At 44.8% G+C, this 7061-nt stretch overlaps 1 non-coding gene across 1 annotated transcript; it reads right to left on the bottom strand.

The window, feature by feature from the left end:
* Positions 1-5596: 5596 nt before the first annotated feature.
* Positions 5597-5669, bottom strand: Trnat-agu. The gene has a single exon. It is a non-coding gene; the product is annotated as a tRNA-Thr (tRNA).
* Positions 5670-7061: the final 1392 nt, after the last annotated feature.

The following is a 7061-nucleotide window of genomic DNA, read 5'->3' as shown; positions in this document are numbered from 1 at the left end:
TCCCATTTGGGAACTGCCACCATAGTGATCAGCCCACCTGATCCACTCGCGTTGGTTTTCCCAGTTTAGTATCATTCGTGATCTAGCTGTTATAAGGCGAATAATAGTACCTTAAGAAAGGAATAGTCTTTCATTAAAGTTAAGTGGAGAAGTTTATAATAGATTGCATAGCAACAGTTTTAATAAAAAAAAGCGTCCTCTTACCTTAGCACTGTTTATACCAGAATGGGAGCTCGGTTGCAGCGTAGACATTTTACTAGTTCCCTGCGATGTTTCATACGCTGTCTGTGGTGTGGTGGGCACGTCCGTTGTGAGACATGGCACGGAGGTGAGGATAAAAATGGCGGTCAATTGTGTTTAAGCAGTACAAAGTACGTGTGTGTCCGCTGGTTCCGGCAGGACACATATCGGCAGGCACGATACGAATCATACCGTTAACGTGGCACAGTCGTGACAACTGTTTTTCCTAGTGACACAAAGCTAACTTGCTGAAGAAAGATGCTACCGATGGTGAAGTTTGCGACTATCCCCTTATGGTAAATTAAACATTCGGACTCCCTGTACGTTCCTGGGTAGCCTTGTCCATCATGGACATCCTCTGCAGCGATCCACGTCGCCCCAGCAGTGGACGCTCCAGATACAGCGTGGCAGCTGATGCTCCTGCTGCGGCGGCGACGGCAGCGGGCCTGGTCGGTCCCGGTCCAGATGGTGAGGCGTGCCTCGCATGCAGATGGCGGGATTCCCCTGCTAATGAGCAGACGCTAACGAAGCCTTTGTTGCTGCTCGATAAGCGGCCTGTCGTCTCCGGCCGTCGGACGCTCTATGTTTTCACGGCGCAACATAGTGTGGCCCTCAGTTTGAAACACAGCTGTCAGTCTGAGTACGGTAGACGGAGACAAACATTAAAAAAGGAAATACATTTCCTGAATGTGTATGCAATCACCGTGGACATATTTTGACGAAAATCGGCTGGATTGCTTGAAAAACTGACCGATCAAAGGTATCGAGACAGACATTAATGGCCGGCCGAAGTGGCCGTGCGGTTAAAGGCGCTGCAGTCTGGAACCGCAAGACCGTTACGGTTGCAGGTTCGAATCCTGCCTCGGGCATGGATGTTTGTGATGTCCTTAGGTTAGTTAGGTTTAACTAGTTCTAAGTTCTAGGGGACTAATGACCTCAGCAGTTGAGTCCCATAGTGCTCAGAGCCATTTGAACCATTTTGAACAGACATTAATGGGCATTATTATGAGGAGTCTCCACCTTTTGCCTTAGGATGTCTTAAACTCTACTGTGGACTGTTTCAGTAGGGTTTCTGAATTTCTTGGCAGGAATGGCATCCCATTCTTACACAAGAACCAGGACCGGAGAAGATAGTGATGTTGGGCCACTGGGATCTAGAGTGAAGTCGATGTCCTCACTCACCCTAAAGGTGTTCAGTTTGGGACTTTGGCCAGGCAAGTCCATTTCAGGATTGGTATTGTCCACAAACCAATGTCTCACAAATGCTGCTTTACGACAGGATGCATTCTCATGAGGATATAAACAATCTCCGAAATATTTCTCAACTCTACACAGTACACAATCCTGTAAAATGTGGTCATATCCATCCGCTTTTAGGGTTTGGAGTTTTATACCCATAGAAAACACTCCCATTCCACAACATCATCTCCTCCATACACCACTAAGCCCTATACATGTTGGTATGTAACGTTCTCGAAATCTTCACCGGATTGCCACTCCAAATCACTCGTTTCCAGCCATCCACTTTCCAGTCCCGTTGCTCTTTACATCTCCTCAAGCGTCGCTTATCAGTGACCACAGAAATGTGTGGTTTATGAGGAGCTGCACTCTTTTTAATTCCTTACATTCATTGTGCTATCTGGACTACTGGTAGCCCTTTGGAACCCACGAGTGCTTCCTTTTGATGATTTCGTATAATTTTTTACAGCTATCCTCCTCTAAGCTCGATGGTACCTGCCGGTCAGTAAATCAGGTCTCCTTCATCTAGGCTCAGCTGTGGTGTTCCTTCGCAATTCCATTTCACCAGCATATTACCAACAATCGACTTGGACAGCTTTCGGCCGGTTTAGCTGTCACTGACGAAGCTGTTGCTCAGATGAGATCCAACGACTTGTCTACGTTCTTAGTCACTGAGCTCTGCTAACTGTCGCTCTCAGCTGGTACCGCTTTTCTAGTTACAGCACGTTACTACCCGTCTGCTTCCATATTGTGCGGTCATCTATTGACCAATTTCGATTTATGTATTGATGACTGTAGACTTATGGTCAGATCGTGTATATTACTTCGTTTATAACGACTTTTGACTTACTGACTTCATCTGATCAAAGACATAGATACCGTAAAACAACGTTGGATGCCAGTCAGTTAAACATGCACAGGCAGAGCTTAGTTGACGGGTGTTTCTTTGACTATTACTCGGTCTTCACATTATGTGCCACCCTAAGTTGACCGCTTCCTTCTTGACGCTGCGTTCGGTCATCGTTCATCCATTCCTACCAATATCGTCAAACAGCGGCATCGCTCCTATTCCAATGTCGAGCGATTCGCTGATTACTTCAACTGGCGTCTTTTTAGCCCAACAACAAGTCCTCTCTCAGATGCCGACATCGACGCGTATTTTTCACGGTCCTTTCTGCGAGGCACAGTTAGGTTCCAACTGAGTACAAGGAATAAAATCCTGCAATGCTTTATGCTCTGTTATAGGCATGTCCCTTATTTACTATCACAGACAGCAGCGGGGTGAAACTGCACTGCAGTGTCACACATTCATCATTCCCGTGGTTCGCTGTTGTGCGTTTAAGTGCTCGAGCTGTATCACAGAGAAGCGATATATTGGGACTAGGGCCTATGCTATGGATTCTGAAGAAAAGCATTACGACTCGTCATTTTACCTAAATTGTGGATCCTAATGTACAAGAGCGTGTAAGTGAAGTCTGCAACAAGTCTTACTTTGTTTGGTGTATTTATATGTCATGTGAGCTGTGTACTGGTTGTTTCTGAAGGTCCTTTGAGTAACTTCTTCTAATAGCTCTCTCTACCACTACGATATCGTTAGGTTGGCAATTTGTTATTTCTTAGGTGACGTCCGCTGCCAGCCAGTTTTCCGCAGTTAATTAACGACTGACTTAACAGCTGACATATTAAATTTATATGTCTCATTTATTCCGTACGAGGAATGTGTTTTTCTTATTCGAGCGCCCCACCCCCCGCTGACGGAGAGGCTGGCCGGGTAGGTCGCGAGTCCGGCGGTGGCACATCATTACCCGGCTGGCGCTAAGGAGCAGCTGCGGACGAGCGCCGCGCGTGTGTCGTAATGACGGGTAACGATCTCCTCGCGATGAGCGCGTTATTTAGGCCATCCAATTAAGCCGCTGCCTGCGGCGACAGTTACTAATTACCTGCGCGCCGTGTGGGCGACGTTCGAAACGGCGTGCTGCGCGCGTAATCACGCGGACTCGGTGGCAGGTGACGTCTTGAAGGCGGCCTGTGAAACTGAGCCGCTGTGACCGCCCTCTTCCGTTATAATTCCTGCAGAATATGGAGGTAATTTCTGGACTTGACGCAGAGAAGGCGTTGAGATCAAGTTTTAATTCCGTCGGTATATTGTGATACAAATCTATTGACTTCTACAGTCTTTTCAAAAATCCGAGCGTGCCTCTTTTGTCAATTCGAGGTTAGACTATTTCAGATGAAAACTCCTCTTTGAAGTGTAACCAGAATTTTGTATAGTGAAAATTGGTTCAACTTAGTGTTGCACTCTAGCAAGACTAAGGTTCGCTAGTTGTGGTATACCACATAAATGACGTAGTAAATAATAGGATTACCGGCAGTATCGGTAGCATTGGTGGGGAGAGAAGCGTAAATGAATGTGTAATAGAGAAAGTGGGAGCCGACGATTTTTCTTTGGTTTTTTGTTTGTTTGTTTGTTTGTTTGTTTTGCACATAATTAGAACCGCACGTCGTTTAGTGTTATTCCAGTTGTCCTTACAGAATATGAGTTGCTATTTATGTAACAAAAATTAGTTGATCCCGTTACCTCTGCCCTTTTATGTAACCTAAGAAATTACTTTTGATGCAAGTACAGTTTACATGCACCAACATAAAAATATAATTATTGTTGTTGTTTTCTAGTAAATAGAACGTTCTTCATCGCGATCAAAGGGAAGTGTTTCCTGTTATTTATTGAATGAAGGCTTTCATCACATTGCTGCTGATAAATCATTCGGAGTATAAGGTCATGGTCCACGAAACTCACAGAGGAATTTGGTGGACCACAACCTTATACCCCGAAAGTTCTCCCTGTTATCGTTGGTAAATGCAAAAGTTGTTCATGAATAACAGAAACATGGTTTCTGTAAGTCCAAAGAAGCGATGTTTGATATATTTTTGTTTTGTGTTTCCTTTTACTGTTTTACTTTCTCATTTTCCTAGCGCTTTGTGGTGAATCAGTCTCCTCCTCTTTATTTCTATTAAAATGTTTCTCTGTTTCAAGTTACAAATCAACAACTTTGGAGTAAAACTTGAATTAAACACTGACAGTTTCAGTTTTACTATAAACTCTGTTTAGTTTTAAACAACAGACAGAAGGACAGCTATGTAGAACTACAATTTTCCGCAGGTCACCCGGCTTTTTATGTAGCCTAGCCTCAGTTTCTAGACGGTTCACCACATCTGGTTCCTAGGGGAATCTAATAAGACATCACATACGTAAAGAAAGCGATATAATGATATGACTCCCAACGGATATGCAACACCACTTAACATACTGGTAACGCGAGTATGACCTTAGACGGTAAAAGCTACTAGGAAAGCTACCGTAGTCTACACTTGTTTTTGATAGTCTTCAGTAGCCTATGCTAGTTTTACAACTCTAGTTCTGATGTAACACAACAGACAGATTCACCTCTACTCAAGATTGCATGAAATTACTGCACCTTTCCACACACAAAGTCCGCCTCCGTAGCTGAGTTGTCAGCGTGGCTGGCTATCATGTGGAGGGCCCGCGTTCGATTCTCAGTACTCGCAGAGAGTTTTCCTTGGAAAGGGGGTTAGGGAGGGCTGGAACGGAGTGCACTCACCCTCGTGAGGCCAACTTTACTACTACTACTTGACTGAACAGTCGCTGCTCCAGGTCACGAAAACTGATAATAGCCAGGAGAGCGGTGTGCGGATTCCACGCCTCTCCATACAGCATCCAATGACACCATAGGCAGAGGATGGCACGGCGGTTGGTCGGTACCGATAGGCCCATCAGGACCTATGGACGGAGTTTACGTTCCAAATAGATAAATTTTTTTGTATTTTTATGACTTACACCAAATTTTACTGACATCTATTGGAAGCCAGAACAACTTCTTATTTTCAGAGGCATAACTGTTTTTCTAGTGGTTTGCTTACAAGAACTACTGAGATCATTGTTAGTTAAATTTTTGATTTTTTAAAATGTATTTTGGGGCAATCTAAGTGTTTCTATTGAAGTTCGAGGTTAAAATAGCTTATAACTAAACTGGAGGGAATCACAGCCGTTAGCTGCAGCGGTACAATACGCGAAATCAGCGGCGACGAGCGAGAATGTGTATCGGACCGAGATTCGAACCCGGGATCTCCTGCTTACTAGGCAGATGCGTTAACCACTGCGCCATCCGGCACACAGCGTTACCGCTACTTTACCGACCATATCGCCAGCCTCAGGCCGGCCACCTTGCCACCGAGCGCCCCTATCGGCAGTGTCTGTCTTTTGACTCCATGTTCGCTACTCAAGAGATTCCCGCAGGAGATGGGACGTGTTTGTGCATACGCAGTGAAGAAGGTGGCTCCACTGCCCTGCCAGGCAGTGTCTGTTCTTTCGGAAATTCATATAAGAAAATAGCTGGATTATGTTAACTTGTTTTGCTAAAAAACGCGATGTTTTAATTACTATTTGTTGTGGCGTAGGTTAACAGCCACGCCACTCGGAAGTAGCCGAAAGGCACGCGTTAACTCACGCAGGCTAGAGACAGGTCTGAAACAGGATACGTAATGAATGCTATAAAGAAAAGTACGTAGCTGCTGGAATACTTAACTTTAATCCATCCTTGTTGTACATCGCTATTGACGATACAAGTGAGACTCTGTAGATTCAGGCAATAAACTACTAATTGCGCCTTGCTAGGTCGTAGCCATTGACTTAGCTGAAGGCTATTCTAACTATCTGCTCTGCAAATGAGCGAAAGGCTTCGTCAGTGTAGTCGCTAGCAAAGTCGTCCGTACAACTGGGGCGCTCGGTCTGCGATCACTGACAGTGGCGACACGCGGGTCCGACATGTACTAATGGACCGCGGCCGATTTAAAGCTACCACCCAGCAAGTGTGGTGTCTGGCGGTGACACCACACTATTATTTAAGACATCAGTAAGGATACATCGATAATTGTCGTAATAATTTGCCTGGACAAGTTTCATAGTCATCCTACCAAACGCATCAAAATAAAACTGACTTTTATTTTGCAATTTTTCTAGTACTTTCTGTTTTATTATGCTTTTATGCGCTCTATCCCATTTCCAATCCGGAACAGTCAGAAATTTATATACCAATTTGCATTCGATGCATGAATTAGCCGTATAAGCAGCCATCGGAAAAACAAAGTCGTATGAACCTTAATTTGATTCGTAAGACACCTCACATGAAATGTATTCGCAGTTGCGAATATGGATATCTATCAGCTTTACAGTTTAATGACGACAATGAAAGTTTGTGTCGGAACGGGGACTCGAACCCAGACTTCCCGTTATCGCGAGCCGTCGCCTTAATATATATTTTTTTAATCTCATTTTGTTCATTCTGTTTGTTCGGGGCGGACGTCCCATCACCGTTGTTCATTGCTGATCCATTAACTCAGTCTTTTTATTACAGAAGGCAGGTAACCCTCTGACCGAACACGCTGAGCTACCGTGCCGTCACCATTCGGCTAGCAGAGCACGACTCATTGCGAGACCCAGAATTCCGTACGTCGTCAACCATATGCCTACGACTGTTCTCGTACATCCATTACGTATATTCCCG

The sequence above is a fragment of the Schistocerca americana genome, chromosome 5 (genome assembly GCF_021461395.2).
Source record: "Schistocerca americana isolate TAMUIC-IGC-003095 chromosome 5, iqSchAmer2.1, whole genome shotgun sequence".
Lineage (NCBI taxonomy): Eukaryota > Metazoa > Arthropoda > Insecta > Orthoptera > Acrididae > Schistocerca > Schistocerca americana.
Note: the sequence above shows the minus strand (reverse complement) of the source record. Positions and strands in the feature narration are given on the sequence as shown.